This window comes from Rissa tridactyla, chromosome 9 (genome assembly GCF_028500815.1).
Source record: "Rissa tridactyla isolate bRisTri1 chromosome 9, bRisTri1.patW.cur.20221130, whole genome shotgun sequence".
Lineage (NCBI taxonomy): Eukaryota > Metazoa > Chordata > Aves > Charadriiformes > Laridae > Rissa > Rissa tridactyla.
The window spans coordinates 34661446-34678127 of record NC_071474.1 but is presented as its reverse complement, the minus strand read 5'-3'; the positions used below and the strand labels follow the sequence as shown (position 1 = coordinate 34678127).

General features: G+C 39.6%; 1 protein-coding gene across 3 annotated transcripts in view; it reads left to right on the top strand.

Annotated features, from left to right (window-relative positions):
* The window catches only part of ZDHHC15 (zinc finger DHHC-type palmitoyltransferase 15), a 241948-nt gene that overhangs the window by 2214 nt on the left and 223052 nt on the right, over window positions 1-16682 (top strand). For all 3 annotated transcript variants that reach the window (XR_008468405.1, XR_008468404.1, XR_008468403.1), the window contains exon 2: window positions 12384-12498. The gene's annotated coding sequence lies outside the window, so the exon portion shown is untranslated. The remainder of the gene's footprint in view (window positions 1-12383; window positions 12499-16682) is intronic.

Here is a 16682-nt window from a genome sequence, read left to right as displayed (position 1 = left end):
TATTGGTTGTGCCTCCCTCAGCGGGTCTCCTCCACGGTGTATCCTCACAGTGGGTCTCATCTCAGCGGGGTCTCTCCCTCAGTGGATATCTCCTCAGTGGGTCTTGCCCCTCAGCGGGTCTCCCGCATGGTGGGTATCCCCTCAGCGAGTCTGTCCCCTCAACAGGTATCTTCCTTCAGCAGGTTTCCCCTCAGCAGGCCTCTTCCCTCAACAAGTCTCCTCTCAGCATCTCTCTCCCCTCAGCAGGTTTCCCCCATGGTGGGTATACCCTCTGCAGGTTTGTCCTCTCAGCGAGTTTCCCCTCAGCAAGTCTACCCCGTGGTGGGTATCCCCTCGGCATGTCTCTCCCCTCAGCAAGTCTGGGTTATCCCCTCAGCAGGTCTCTCCCCTTAGAGAGCCTCTCCCCCACAGTGGATACCCCCTCGGTGGGTCTCTCCCCTCAGGTCTCACCCCACAGCGAGGTGCTTCTCCCCACATCCACCCCAGAGGGAGGGTTGAAAGGGCTGCGACATGCAGCCTCCTCTCCCCGCAGGCCCAGGCAGTGCTGTGCTGTGAAGATACGAAGGAAATTATGATATGACGACGTGGAACACCCACACGTGTGTCTGCAGTGGGTGAGGAATCTGGTTTTTAAATGGGGGTGGGGGTGGTTTTTCCTGTCAGAGCTGTGCCTGTAAAAGGGGTGTATTTGATGCAGAACTTGACACATGAAGCCTAACCCTGTGTTTTTTTTATAGAAATATAGTCTGCTCCAGAGGTAGTAAAATCTACAGAAGCGTGTTTGTTGGCTGTTTGTTTATCGTGTATAGTTACATGGAGATAGCACTGTCTGAGGAGTTCAAGCATCCCACTGCAAAGATTATGATTTTATTTCTGTAGTATCTACAGGAAGACTCAGGCGTGATGAGGTAACTGAAGGAAATAAACCGTGCCTTGGTGAAAATGACCGAGGTCCAAGATGTGGGGGACAGACACAAGGACAGAACACCCCAAATCTGGAATTACTATTAAAGGCATAATCCTGTAAATGCCGTGAATTTAATGCAGGAAATTCATATAATGTGAACAATGCCACTACAATCATATATGCTCTTTTATAAAGACTGGTTTTACTGAAGTAAGTGGAAGTTTTGCCTCTGGATTCATAGCGGTCACCTTATTTCTGAACATGGCTGAAGGCCGATCCCAGAGTATTAGGAAGAGAGCGGGAAAAACAGCTCCTGCATTGAAGGACTAACCAAACTCTGCAGAGGCTTCTGCCACTGACATCAATAGCCTCTGGATCTGTTACAATATCCTTAAACCCAAATCCATACAAGCACTTAGAGTAGCACTTAGGATACTGAAAAAGGGAACAGAGTTCAATTACATTACAGTAAAATCTGAGATAAAGTAAAAACCATAAACCTGTGTTCTTAACTAATGTATAACAAAAGCAGCAAAATCCCCCGTCCAAGCTGACATTCCTCACTTAACTGTCATGATTATGGTCAGCTTTTGAAGTGTTTGCAATACATTTCATTGAGAAGTTGTACAGGCTGGTACTACATGTTCTATTTAGGCACAACAGGATGCGGAAAAGGTAGCTCTCTCTTCTCTTTTTTTTTTTTTTCTCTAATTTCCTGGTTTATTTATGTTTTTACTCAGCTGAGGAAAAAGCCGAGGGATTTGTATCCTGTATTGCTTGAAGAAAAAAAGGCATGTATTTTAAATACTGAAAGATAGAATAACTCCTTCAAAAGAAGAAACATGTTTAGCGATTTTTTTCATATGTATTACATAGAATACAGTTGTGCACTCATGAATTTCTTAAAGGAGGACAGAAACTTGTATACAATTTTTGTCACAGAACATAATGCGTTACAGAATTAATTTTCTGCTCTGCTTTGTTTCAGTTCATGCAGTTCCCCCAGGTTTATTCTTTGATTACAGCTTGTATTGTCTGCCTTGGGAACTGAAACGGTTACTGCCAAACTGCTCTCGTTCAATTTACAGAAGAATTAGCAATGATATTCATACTCAGTTTGCTAAAATAGACCTTGCAGACCCCTTCCTGAACACTGTCAACGTGCACGCTTAGCAAAGCAGTAAAAATATTAATGGCTTTTTTTTTTTTCAAAATAATTACTATTCATGGAGAACAGCCACATTTGATATCTGACTAAAATTCAAAGGAAGAGCAGGACTGGGGTCAAAGCAGTAAATTAATTAGAAAAGAGTAAGATAAATAAAGGCAATGAACAAATCTAGATACTGCATATCCTCTGCCTGGGGCAATTCCATTTGGCAAAGAAAAGGTCAAGACAGCTGAAAAAAATTTGAAGTAGCAATGGCCATGAATGAAAAATCAGACGTGAAGAATATCTGAGGATAAAGAAACAACAGAGCCTTGAGCTTTAATAAATAATACTTTTGCTTCCTTAGCACTTCCCACCTCGGGATCTCAAAACAATTTATGTACGCTAATGAATTAAGACTCACAACCAAGGTCACTGTGCATCTCCTTTTTCCCAGACAGTCTCTCTCTCTTTCCACTAAGAGAAGTTGTTCAAAGGATATTGATGGCTTTCTGTATTTGTTTGGAATTTTGGATGCATAGCAGCCCTGCTGGAGCAGTAGCTCTGACCAAGCTTCTGTATATCCAGAAACCGGACACGTCCACCGTGCATGTGCGGGGAGCCCTTCTGCCTTTTGTTGTGTGGCAACCATCTGTGCCACACATGCAAGGAATGTCTGAGGTTTCCTGGCAGATAAATAGGGCAACCTCCTTTGTGAGGGGGTGAATAAACAAATTTTCTTAAGGGGAGCAGAGGAGGGTTTATTGGTTTTTATCTTTGATTGTTTTTACTTAAGATAGCATTATTATTATCTTCTTTTGTAGTACTACTTCCAGGCCCTAGACCCTGTTTGTGGGATCTCACTGGTCTGTCTTGTGGAAGGATTTCTAATGGAAGGCAACATGAGTGAGGCAACAGAATTTCAGTCAATGTATACAAGTACGTATATATTTTTTGTGGCAAGTTTAGACTTGGTGGCAGAATGAAGGTAAGGGTCTAAGGATAAAGCTCCAGACTTGCCTACCTGGGTCTACTGGCACTACGAGGTGCCTAAAAAAATGATGTGATTTTCAAAAGAGGAAGTACCCACCTTTTCCAGTTATTGTTTATTTTGGTGTCAAACATGGATCTACTGGTTTTAGTAATCCCAGTATGGATTAACAAGTAGGAAGCAGAATCGTTTTGTCTCACTCCTATTTGGAGAGAACTGATGTAACTAAGATCTGTGGTCCATAGGGGAACAAGCTATGTACAGGCATGTGCAAGCAAACATCAGAGCTTTGTTGACCCTCGTGTATGCAGTTTTGCCTTAGTTCTATCCCATTTGAAAGTTGCAGGTACTTACTCTCCCTGAGAAATTACACCTTTCCTTGGCATGGCTAAGCACAGGTTTGAGTCCTGACTCAAATTATTCATGCTAACACATCTCCAAGTACTAGATGCTGAATGAGGAAGGGGGAAGGCTTCTTTATTGGGGTAAAGTGGTGCATAATACAGTCATCTCCATTTGTAACTTTTTTTCTTGGGATTTGGGTTAGAATTACAGGACTACTGAGTCATTAGGCCTTTGGTATTTGGACAAGTGTACCAAAGAATATGTATCTGTGTAATTCTACCCCTCAGTATATTACACACCAGTGCAACTTGCCATGTGGCTACTGATTGATGCCCAATTTTTCTCTCCACAGTGTTTGTATCTTGCATGTACCTTTTGTGTTGTAGTTTATGCTGTAATTTCATGCTAAGACAGCAGCATTTCCTTCCCAGCTGTTGAGCCAAGGAGCATGATAGAAATTAGAATAAGGGTATCCTGGTAAAACCCCTTCATTGTTGTCTTCTTTTTAATTTTTTTTTTCCAACCATAGTTTATGAAACAATTAAGAAAAGGTTGGTAAGTAATGGGTTTTAGCAGGCTTGTCAGCTGATTCATAGGTTCATAGCTGCTAAGGGGTGGTGGGGTGCCGAGTTAGCAGTGAGTCACATCCTTCTCTGTTTTCACTGATGGAGAAGGAGAAGTTAAGGAGGCCGTTCAAGTTGCAAAGCATGATCAGGATGATGGAGTCTGTAAGGAGCGAGATCTTAAAGGACTGTTTCACGCTATTGTTGAAAGCTTACCATGACTTCAAATTCTATCCTAGATCTAGGGCATGACTGAAAGTTTTAGTCTGTGTTTTAAAGCACTTGTGCAGTGTGGCCATATTCCACAAACTTGATAGGCAGTTACTTCAGTAGTTCTCCAGAGTTTCTTAAGCTAAGAAGCTCTCAGTCACCAGGATGTAAGTCATTGTGTGGCTTACAGCTGAAATTTGGAGCTAGTTCTTTCTACTGGATTTGTTTCTTTTCTTAAGTAATAAAAAGGAGGATAACATCATAACTCCTCTCTGGAAAGCATAGACTCAGAACATACCTAAGGAAACACAAAAGCCAGATCTAGTCCTGCTCAAATAAAAAATGCTGTCATTTATTATGTTACTCTTCTAAGCGTGCACCTTTTCACTATAGCAACCTTTTACAGAATTATCTGTGACCATGGAGGGTTTTGTGTTTTTATCTGCATCAGTTAGTATTAGTCAAATATAAAAAAGAGTCACAGCAAAGGTCTGTCTAGCCCCATATCCTGCCTCTTGATAATGGCTAATAACTTGTGTATGGAAAACAGGACGAGTATAGAGTGATACTTCCTTTGGTAAACCCTCCCAGCTTCCAGTGGTTTCTGGTTTAGGGACCTTCTGAGCTGGAGGCTGCAGCTGTATCATTGTTTTTGATATTCCTTGATGGACCTTTTTCCTTGATGGACCTTTTTCCATAAAATTTTCTAATCGGTTTTTTGAAACCCACTTGTATTTTTGGCTGCCATAACATCCCGTGGCAATGAGTTCCACAACATCATTAGGTATTGTGTGAAAATGAACTTCCTTTTGTTTGCTTTTGAACCCGCTTGCTGCCTGCCAGTTTGAGTTGGTGCCCTGTTTTTTCTGTTCAGACTACTTTAAAATAATCATTGCTGTTTACCTTTTCCATGCTGTAACAGCTTGTCTAGATCTTAATTGTTGTTCTCCTTGTTTTCCAGGTTGAAAAGCTCTGGCTTGCTGAAGTTTTCCCTATGCTAAGGCTTTCCAACATCTCTTGCATGGTTTTGGTGCACCATTTTTCTTGCCCTTTCTTTGTATTTTGTATTTTCACAATTACTGAAACTGTGTTCAGTATTGAAGAGATGGGCATACCGTGGATTTATACAGAGGAATACTGCCATTTTCTGCTTTATTATCATTCTTCTAAAATTTCCTAACAGGGTGGTTTTTTCCAACTGCTGACACTGTGCTAATCTTTTCAGAGAACTATCCGCTTCTCCAGGATTTCTTTCATGACTTGTAATAGCTGATTTAAAGCACAGCAAGAATGGCTTTTTCCTCATACATTATTTTTCATTTATGAACTTTGAATTAAATTTACTATTTTAACACCCACTCATGGTATAAATTTTAGGTTTCATTTTTGTGAATGGCTTTGTATCATCAGCCACCTACCTACAGCATTTCCAGATCATTTATGGAATATGAAACAGCAGTAGTCACATCACAGACCCTATTCAGAGGCCTCTGGGGAGCTCCCTACATCACTGACATTGAACATCTATTTCTCTTGTTTATGATCTTTTCACCAGCTATGTCACTTATTACCTCTTTCACTCATCTTGCAGTAAGGCTCATTTATGAGCTAGATTTAGAACCATAGAATCATTTAGGTTGGAAAAGACCCCCAAGATCTTTGGGGGGGTCCAACAATTTCATACCATATTTCGTACCATAGTTAATAGTCTGACAATTTCCCATGTGGTACCTGTGGAGATTATCAGTTAACCCTCATATCATTTTGTTATTTTCATCTGTTCTGCTGCCTTAAATTCATTCTCCTTGCAAAAAAGACTGTAGGCTTCTCTATTAAAAGATTCATTGAGCTTTCTTGCTATTGCCTAATCGCCTTATGGGAACATTTTTTAAATACCTCAGTCAACTCTTGGTGCTATGAACTGTTCAGACTGAGGCACAGCTTTACACATTGGAAGAGAGTTTTGTATTTTTCTGTGTTCAAATTGCTTTGGGATTTTTTGCCCAGTACCTGAACTTCCCGGTATCTCTCTTTAAGGATAGTGACACAGGTTCTCTCACTGGAGAACTAAAAGGAAATATATTAGCGTGTGGGGTGGAGTTAGGAAGTTTGAGCTCAAAGTTATTCTAGAAGTGGGTGATTAGATGGGACATCCTAAAACAAAGAACAGAGGGACAGGAAAGGGAAAAATAAATTAAAAAATCCCTTTTCCTAATTATGCTAAAAGGCTACGGTTTTGGCATTTTTGTTGAGTGAAGCTTTTCAGCTTCAATAATGCTTCACATGAGTAAAATTACTCAAGTTCATTTATATAGTACAGTGTTAATTTGTATAGTATGTGTATAAAGAGACATAACAATCTTTTAAAATGTAAATAATCTGATTTGCTAATTATTCTGTAATTATTCTTTTCTATATATAAATTCTTTATACTTTCCTAGGTTTATTCTTTTCCCTAATGAATTAGTTAATTAAAATACAGCATTATCCTCCTGTTGTCAAAAAACCATCCGGGTACTTTGCAAGCTTGACTAGATAAATGTTAATTGTATGAGAATTCCATGATCAAGCAACCAACTGCCCTACAAATCATGTTGCTTCATCCCTGCATCTCTGTGGAGAGAGGAACTAACTGGTTATGAAAACCACTGTAAAGGTATATTTTTTATGAATTCTGCAGGTAGCCAAAGGATAGGGAGGACATATTCAAGAAAGTACAGTCTTGCTTGTATCTGATTGATATCCACTGAAATATGCATTAACCTCCTTCAGGATGAGAGGCTTTTTTTCAGAACAGCCACTTGAGTTTCATAACTTGAGTTTCATTAAAATCTGTCATGAGAAATCGGGAGTTAACAGAATCCAGTTTCTATAGCAAATGCAGTGTATAGTAATCACAGTTCAGGTAGACCGAGTTTCATGTGAGATCTCAAAATGTTTATTTTACAGCATCCTTTGCCATGTTTGTATAACATTGCTGTTGCCTTTCTCCAGATGGGAACATGTAGGAATGCAGAAGGCAGGTGGTTTGCTCAAGGACATGAGAATCTGTCTTCAGTGCAGTTAACTGGTGCCTCACTAGCCCTTATGTTAGCTGTGCTTTGGTCTGAGTAGTCACTTGGATTGTGTTGCATTCCCTTTGTGAGCTGCTAGCATTCCTTAATACCAGGTAGAGCCCTGAGCAGCAAGCACAGAGTGAGCTGGCTGCTAAGCCTTTTTTGTCCAGGGATCCTACAAGTGAAAGACAACTGCATCATGTGGGTTTTTGTGCTGAGGAAGGATAAGCCTCACTTATGTTTTCTTTCTCAGGTAATTGTGATAGGATTTATCTGTCCTAAGTATGTGAGGTGAGGAAGGTACAAAGGCTTGGTCTGCATCCTTCCTGAGAAGAGATTCCAGCATCAAAAATGAAAGCCTTGTTTTGGCATTGAGAGCTGGTGGTTCTGGTCCTGGGTGGTATAGCTCTGTCTGAAGCATCGCCAGCCTCAGAGTTTTGCCTATGGTTGAGAAGCAGAATTCAGGTTGACACTAAGAGCTTGTGTTGACTGTAGCGAGGACAGAAACACAGAGCTGAGCATAGCTGAGACTAGACCTCAGAAGTCTGGATTCTCAAACCTCTGCTATAATAGCATGGAATTTTTATGGCCTTGATAAAATTAGGGAAGAAAGATGAACATCATTTCATGCAGTATTTTAAAAATGTTGGCAAATTCTGTTACTGAGGTTTTCTGAAAGATTAGAAATTTTTCAGATATCTCCCTCAGCAATAAATGTGTCAAAATGTGAAAATTAAAATATCCTCGGAAAGTAGGAAGCATCAGTGTGTCGATCGCTTTGAAGATCTTGCTGATGCTGGGGCTGTGGTTTAATGTAGTGGGAGTCTGGTGTTCTTTCATTCGAGAAAACAGAATCAAATGCAAAAATGAAAATAAAATAACACTTCTGCAGCTTTCTTTGTAAACAAATCAGAAACCTTAAGGCCAGGATAAGAACACAGTGGCTACCAACTGGAATAAGTCAGCTTAGGCTTGATAGAAGGAAATGATAGGTCTCAAGTATATGCTACCTCACAGGAAGATTGTAATGAATTCCAGCCAGCTTCGAGAGAAAAACAAAGCCTATTGATTTTATTCCAAAGGAATAAAAAGGAAAAAGAACAGATGTATGAAGTCTTCTGTCCACTTACTGCAGTCTGCAGTGCTGACTTAGAAACAGATAATGGCTTAGCTTTCTTTTCTTCTTGTGCTTCCTTCTGTAGAAATGCCCTGGCTTAGACACCAAAAAGATTAAATTTGGGGTAGTAGAGAGGAGAGGGAACAAGGACCTCACACAAGAACTGACTTAAACTCTGAGGAGGTTTGTATAATCTAATTTACAATAAAATGGTATTTACAATGTTATCAGACAAAGCTTAGCAGTGTTAAGTTAAACAGCATATAATGTGATTAGTGGGGGAGTCATGCCCATGATGTCATACACATTCTCTGAACTCTTGGAATGGGCAGATAATGTCTCAGGCATTTATTCTCTTGTGACACATAAGAAAAGCTCTGTAAAGATTTGGGGGATGGGAAGGAAATGTGCGTGTACACATGCTCGACAGCACACGTGTGCATGCAGCTACAGTGGAGCTGACAACACTACGCCTCTCCCTTTGGCGCAGAGCTCGACCTGTGGTTGCACCCTGCTAGATTAGTGCTGTGTAGTGGTAAAAACAGGCCTTTGGGAATAGTTTAGAAGCTCTAAATTCTATTCTTGACTCTGCCACAGTCTTGGTTTTTGACCGCTAAATCTTCTTTGCCTCTGGTAACTCCATTTTTAACTAGTAAAGGTAGTCAGCCTTATCTGTAAAGTGCCCTGAGTGAAGAGCTATATGTAGATGGAAACCACTGGCATTCTGTTCATTATGCAGAACAAATACAGCTAGACCACAAAGAGCTTTGCTGTAGATAACAGCAAGCAATTTCACAGTTAGTAATGGCCCATTCAGGGAAAATTAAATCTTTATCTTTCTGTCTCTCTGAGGCATGCAAAATGGTATTAAAAATTTTGGCTAGTCTAATTAATCTGGTAAGCAATACAAATCTCAGCTATAGGTTCACATCAAAGATAATCTAGACTGTATTTATTTTAAAGCATGTTTTGGTTTAAAAAAGCTCTTGCTAAAAGCTTCTGAATCAGGCAAAGCTCCCCTTAAACTTGAAAATTGTTGTAGTGGCTGTGAAAGGACAGATTCTGGAGTAATATTTTACTTCCCATGTCTACCAGGGACAATGAGCTTAGAATATAGCCCATATTACTTCATGCATGTTAATGTTTAATAAAGATAAAGATTGCATAAATGTTCTTTCTGTCATGGTGTGAAGGCAGTATAAATTGTTTAACTCTGGTGTAGAGATTGACTAGATAGTATTCCTGTTTTCAGTGATGCGTGGAATGAATATGGGCTAGACTTGAGTTCAAATGGGAGTTGCAGATGTGGAGAATGAGATGGGGCCTGCAGACAGAGCTGAAAAAACTTGAAGAAAAGCAGTGGGCAGGAAGGAACAAGTGAGCTTGGAAACTATGGCTCATGCAATGTCAACTCTATTATATGTTAAAATCAACTGCAACACTTGCATGATACCCATCTTTTATCACAACAAGTAGTCATTGTCTTGGCTGCAACGCTGATGTATGTTTATGGCATTAGCGTGGATTTGTTGAGAAATGCATACATGAATTTTATTTGACTGCAGAGGCATGCCATCAAGAATAAATCTTTGTTCAGAAAGGGTAAGCCAAACTTTTGTCTCTGTGGCTGATAAATCAGGAGCAGGGTCCAAGTGTAATCTGAACAGAGTGGAGCATTGGCCAGCTTGATCAGACATGTGGGATGTACTCATAACAACAGTGAATGAAAGCGAAGCCTACAGGTAGACACCTTTTAAATAATCAAGGCTGACAGTTTTACTACAGTAGCACAGTTTAACAGTTTATAGGTATGTGCTACATCATAGGTCCTGCTTATGTTAAATAGTGTGCAAGCATTACGCAGCTTATTTAGAAGAGAACTTTTATTTCAGGCATTTTTACATTTGTTAATATTTTTTTCCATTCTTGCAGTCATTACAAATGGAATATCTTATTGTTGCAGATGGTATTGCCAACAGATGACTCTGAATGATGTACCAGAAAGACATTTTAAATGACCTAGATTAACTCACAGAGAACTGGGCATCCCAGATACATTCTCAAACACAGAACATTTCCAGGAATGAGTATTTCTGACACTCCTTATTGAAGCCATTTACAAAGAGTTATCTGATATCTGGGCAATCAGAGAAGCTGTGTGAAGGCAGATTGCACACAGTGCCTTGAGTCTTGAGAACTGGGCTGGGTTATGGACACGCTGTATTACCATGGTAAAACATCCTGGGCCTCAGTTTACCTATCTGTAAAAAGTGAAGTGCAATGCTTTGTATAGCACCTGGCCTGGGAAAAGGGTGTTGAATGGCTAGTGACAAACGCCAGTTAGGGACATATACAGTCCTTAAAGTAAAAAACTTCACGAACTGTAGAGCCTGCATATCTCAATGAACAAAATGCCTTCCTCCCAGCTCTCACAGGAAGCAAGTTAATTGGTAGGCCAATAACTATAATGAGGCAGAACCTGGGGTTTTGCATGTGTATAGTGAGATCCTCCCCTTGGGGCCAAACTCCTGTTCCATATTATGAAAGCAGTAAAAGGTCCCCTCAGCAGGTGCTGCATAAAGGCATTTCAGCTTTGCCTTTGCAGTGCTGGAATTGCCAAGCTATTGCTTTCCTGAGTCTCCAAATGAATTCCCCAACTCAATGTGGAACAGCTGTGTGATAGATACAGCCTTGAGAAAAGGGGTGGCAAAAGAACACAACAAATGGGGATTTAATCAAATAGCACAGGGCTGCAAAACAACATCAGCATGTTTCTACTCGGCTTTCCTTTGAGTAAGGGAGACCCTCTCAGTATCATAGCTCAAAGAAGAGAGGTAATGTGTGATCATATGCTGTTAGGGGCTATATTGTGTAGTGAGGGTAAGTGAGTAACGCTGGCTGTGTTTGTTAATGCCATGAATAACAGCATGGTTTACCTAGAATGATGCCCAAGAACTTTACATCCTGAATAAAGATCTTATAACTGCCCGTGTATTGCTGCTGCCTCTGTAGGGTTAATGAAGGAATGGTTTACCAAAGCGCCTAGGCTTTAGCCGTTTGAGCCAGGAAGTGAATTAGAAACTGCAATGAGATGGGACAAGTCTGAGAGGGTGGAAGTAATTCTTCTAGTAGAATTTAATTAGGACAGGGTAGCATTTCTCTTCCTATATGATTGTGGAAGTAGTTGCTTTCTACCTTATTGAAGCCTTCTGAAACCTAGTTTGCGCAAAAAATGCTCTCTCAAGTAAGAAAAGATTATATTAAGGGCCACAAATGGCGAGAGTTGCTGGTTTGTATTTTTCCTTAAAAAGGGTACTTTTAACAATGCTTTTATTTAATACTTTTTGAAAGATGAGTTTGTTGTGTGTCAAGTCTACCTACATGAGTTTCCAGAGAGCTTCTTAAGAGCTTTTTGGAGTTATTCTACCTTGTCAAATACTGACTATGCCTGTTTGATCTGAGTGATTGCTTAGTTCTAAGTGTTACGTCTGAAATATAAAACGGACAAGAAAAGAAGTAAAATGAAGGAAGAGTTTGTAACAAACAGAATATAGCTAGCTAAGTACTGTGGCATGATAATGTCTTAGAAAAATCAACATCATTATGAAACTGCCATTTTTTCTTGTTTCTATGTCATAAAATTTCCTTGAAATTTTTTGGTTTTGAGTATGTGTGCGCTTTACAAAGTGATCAGAAGTTAAACAGTAGCATCTGTCAGAGAAGATAAATGACCTACCGGCAAATCATCTCAGTTAAAAGGAAGACAAAAATCTATGGAGCAGCGGAATGAGTTTTAAATTAGCCATTTCACTTAACTTTGCCCTAATGAAGGGCTAATCTTTGGACCCCTGCAAAACAAATGAGAGCATCTAGTTAGACCCAACGGAAACCAGTCATTGAAAAGGCTTTTTCTTTATGAACCTAATTGGAAGCAAAATAATTCCTTTGATAGCTGTCTTCATTTAACAGTATCTTTCTCTTTTCCTGATTTATGTACAGTAAACTAAGGACTCTGTTAATTACAAACACATTTGCCTTTTGCAGATTGACAACTAAATATGCTTCAGTGAACCTGGCTAGAGCAGTCGCAAATAACGTGCAAAGATCTGCAGTGCAAGTTCCTTAGAGGTTTCCTGAGAAGAGCTTCATCTGAAAGGTGGTAAGGTAGCCTGCACTTAAAAAGCCTTTACTGTATATTGAGGCAGAAGTGTGTGCAGAGTTAAGTGGAGTGTGGGCCACTGTGGAAATTAGCTAAATTTACACAAGTTAAAATCTGACCTGGGATTTCAAGGATATTTTATTCATTAGATTAGCTTGTTCTTCTAATTTTTTATGTAGTGGCAAAGTAAGTATTTCTTGTTCTAAAATCTGAAGAAATGATAGAAAAAACATTGGACACTTGATTGCTGTAGAAGCAGGGTTGTGCCTTTAAGGCAGAAGGAAGGAATGTGTCAGTCATGGCCCCTCTAAAACAGGGACTTATCTTGATTATGGTATTAGCTTGGTAGTAGAATATGATCTCATCACTGTGAAAGATTACATGAAATATCAACTTGGCTGGCCTTAAAACAGCTCTGTTCTCAGTTGCATTTTCAATTGCTGCAGCTGACATAGGGTTCTGTAATTTGAAGAGATGGCCATAAAGATGTTTTGCAGAATTTGGCCTGTGTATTCAAGTAAGAAAATTCGTGAATGGATAAAAGCATGACTGCCTCTGATGTTTTCTCTTTGACTTTTTTTTATTTTTTTTAAGAATTTCAAGAGCAAGCAAAACTTAACACCCTTAACTTCAGGGTACTTAGAATTTATATCAAACCTGGGAAAATAGATACCTGTCTGATGGAAAGTCACTGAACTCAATGTAGGCTAAAATGTGAATTATTGTCCACCTTCAAGGAATGATAGGTTTGAAGGGGCTAAGTGTGTAAGACATTTTTGAGCAGTAGGTGTTCTGTGTACTGTAATCAGAGGGACATGGGAATGCTGTTTGTGGAGCACATGATATGCTGTGCTTGTGCCTTCAGCTGTATGTTTGCTCTGAAGCCTAGAAGCCAGATGGCATCTTTCTTGAGTGAGTGAATACTAGGTGTAAATTATTCTTGGGTAGTTTTGGGGAATCCATTTTGCTTTGAATTTGTATCCTTCTGTTTTCACATTGAAGATGGTATTTTTAAAGAATCTAACTCAACTTTCTCCCTTGAAATTAAGCTACAGACTAATTATTTACTCAAGACAGTAAGGGGTCTTCTGAGTGTTGGAACGGTCAGCCTGGCAGATAAAAACCTACCTGGAAAGTAAATTTCAGCTTGAGTACTTAGCTGACAAATCTGACATTTCAGAGGCAAATTCAGAAGGTCTATTAATTTCCTTTTCGTTTTATGTCAACATCTAAAATGCTTCCTAAAATAAGAAAAAATTGAAAAAATATTTCTCTGCTAAATCACATGGATGCCTGGAATCTGTATTATGTATTTACTTGTTTTACTGATCTTAAATTCAAAGACCACACCAATGCCCTGGCCCAAGAGTAAGGATGGGAAAAGATACTAAAAACCTGCAATGGCCGGGGTTTTCTCACTCACTGATTCCAGCCATGATCTCCTCAGAAGCTGTCTTATTTGGAGAAAGACACTTACACCCCTCAACTCATCTGGAAAGAGGGTACAGGAAGCCCCTAATGTTTGCAGTGTTTGCCCATTTTTTTGTCACTACTTCTTCCCTCAAATTCTGCTGTCCACCCATTTATCTCCCCCTTTTTCCCCCTAAATTCAGTTTTCTTCCCCCAATCCACTTTCCTACTCAGTGCCTCTCCTTCCTCCTGTGGTGTTTGCAGGCATAATCCTGCTCTCAAAATTAGTTTGTGCTCCTTCTCCGTTTTCTGCTGTGCTTACAAAAAAAAAAAAGCACCCTTTACAGAGGAAAACTCTCACATGTGCTGTCTTCCCCTGCGCACCATCCCCTTTCAGATTTCTGCCAAAGCTTGGACTTGTATCCTGGCTGGGTGCAGGGCAGGTTCAATAGCTACTGCATGTTCCTTTGAACTACCTACCTCATCTGAGAACTTTCAGGCTAGAAAGCCTTTCAGCTATTCACTCTGTGCATATGCAGTGTAATCCGTTTGGCTCCGGAACATCATACTTTATGCCTAAACTGAGAGCCAAACACTTTTTATTATTATTTATTTTTAAAATGCTGTTTTCAGTTTGACTTCTTCAGTTGGGTAGTATGCACTAAATGAAGTAAATGTCAAGTGATGGAGGCCATTGGGGCACGATTGGAGCCATGGTCTGAACCCTGGGCCTGTACAAATAAAATATCAGTAGACCTGCCAAGCCTAAGAAAAACTGTTTTATTTCTAGGGATATCTCCCAGGAACTGGATTTGGATCATAGGCACTATTCTGAATGACTGTTGTAACAGATTTTGCGCATTTTGTGTATCTTTTCAAAAGCCGAGAAGAATTGCTTTAAGCAGAAAGGGGTTCTCAGCCTCAGTGTACTACTGCATTCATGTATTTCTCTTGGATTCTTTACCTGGAGACTCAGTGGCAGATGTGAATTAAGATGGTATCTGAAGACTGAACTGGGAAGGCGGTAGACTTCAGCTTAAAAGGAAAGTGGGTTTAAAAGGAGTCATGGGCTTTCTATTTTATAGGCGGTTAATTGAGCTAAAAGATGGTGCTATAGTCTTTTCTGAACTACTCTTTTTTGTAAAATGTGCATAAGAAGAAATCTCTGGTTAATACAACTGAAGTTATATAAAATAAATTAAAAAAAGAGCGATGAAACAAGGTAGCACTTACTCCTATATCTCTGTATTGCTACATAATCCTGAAAAGAGCGCAAAAAGATGAATCATGAAGAAAAGAAAGTTAATGCAGAGCTTTCCAATACAGTGCAATGGATGTTGGCTCAGAACCATAGTTCATTTGACTTGTCTTTTAATGTTCTGAAATTTCTATCTATGCCATTCTCAGTGAAGATGCTTAGAAATATTGGGAGTCTAACCTGAAACTGAGAGGTGTTTTCTCTGCTACAAAACTACAGTGGCTATCATGAGGTGCAGTGACAACTGTGAGATAGTGATGAAGCACTTCCCTGCAGCTCTGCAAAGTGCAACAGCTTTTTGGGATGAAATAGAGTTGTGCATTGAGGATCTCAAATTCTTCCCAAGGAATCTCACAGATAGTTGAGAGTGACGACATTGAGTCATTTCTTGGGAGAGGATTTTGTTTTTATATCCTCAATACAGGGTGTTTCCATAATAGTAATGATTATTAGGCATAGAAACAAATGTATTCAGGCTGCAGTTTTGACCCAGTTTGTTTTTCTGCTTTTTGCATTGGTATTTGCTAGTGTGAATTGTGTTGTGCGCTTTTTCTTTTTCTCTCAATAACAGTATTTCTAATTATGCCAAATGGGAATAGCATGATCCAAGGCTACAAGCAAATCAGTTTCCTAAGTTTTTGAATTATAAAGGAAAGTGGTTTCTTTTCCCCTAAATAATCTGATGTTAATGTAACTGTAAGGTCATTTGTTTCCTCTCTACTGTACCTTCATTGAGTTGTGATCTTTGAGAGTTCAGTCTTGATGAAAAAATATATATTTCCTTGTGTTATTTCTTTTAGAATTTAAATTCCGTTAAGATTTAGAAAAAAAAAGTCCTTGAGAGACTGGGCACAAAACTGTATTTTGAATAAGTGCATATAATATGCATTAAGCTCTTGATTTTCTTCCTGTGCTGTCTGCTTTCAGATCTCTTCTACGTTCTCCTCTCACCTGGCTTCTGTATTATAGGCTGTTGTCTTCCCATTCTGATCTCAATGCTAGTCCCCTTTCTCATTGTACTTTCATAAACCATCACTTCTCTTGTTCAGAAACCTTCTTTAAATTCGCATCTTTCGCCACACTCAGAATCATTAAGCTGCAGTAAGTTGAAATAATGTCAGCTTCTCCCTCTAGTCTTCCTTGTCTGTCTTCTCTGTTTTGGTTTTCATACTGTCAACATATTAGGGCAAGCATCATTGACCTGATGTATATTACACAGTGTCTCGTTACTTTGTCTGTGGTAAGTTCTGAGTATTAGCGTATTGTTAGCAAAAAGTACTTTCTGCTTATCAAGCAAGATGTGTTGAGGGATGCAGAGTCTAGATCTGGATTGAACTAGGACGATGTTTTAAGGTTTAGGACTGAAGTGGAGCCGTATTTGAGAACAGATAGAGGTACGCTCACCAACAAAATTTTGGCCCTGAAATGGGAGGTCAACTTTTGGCCAACTGCTCCACCACTTGAGATTAATGGAGCTATTCCAGGTTGTTATCAGTGTAACTGAACTTTTAGTCCC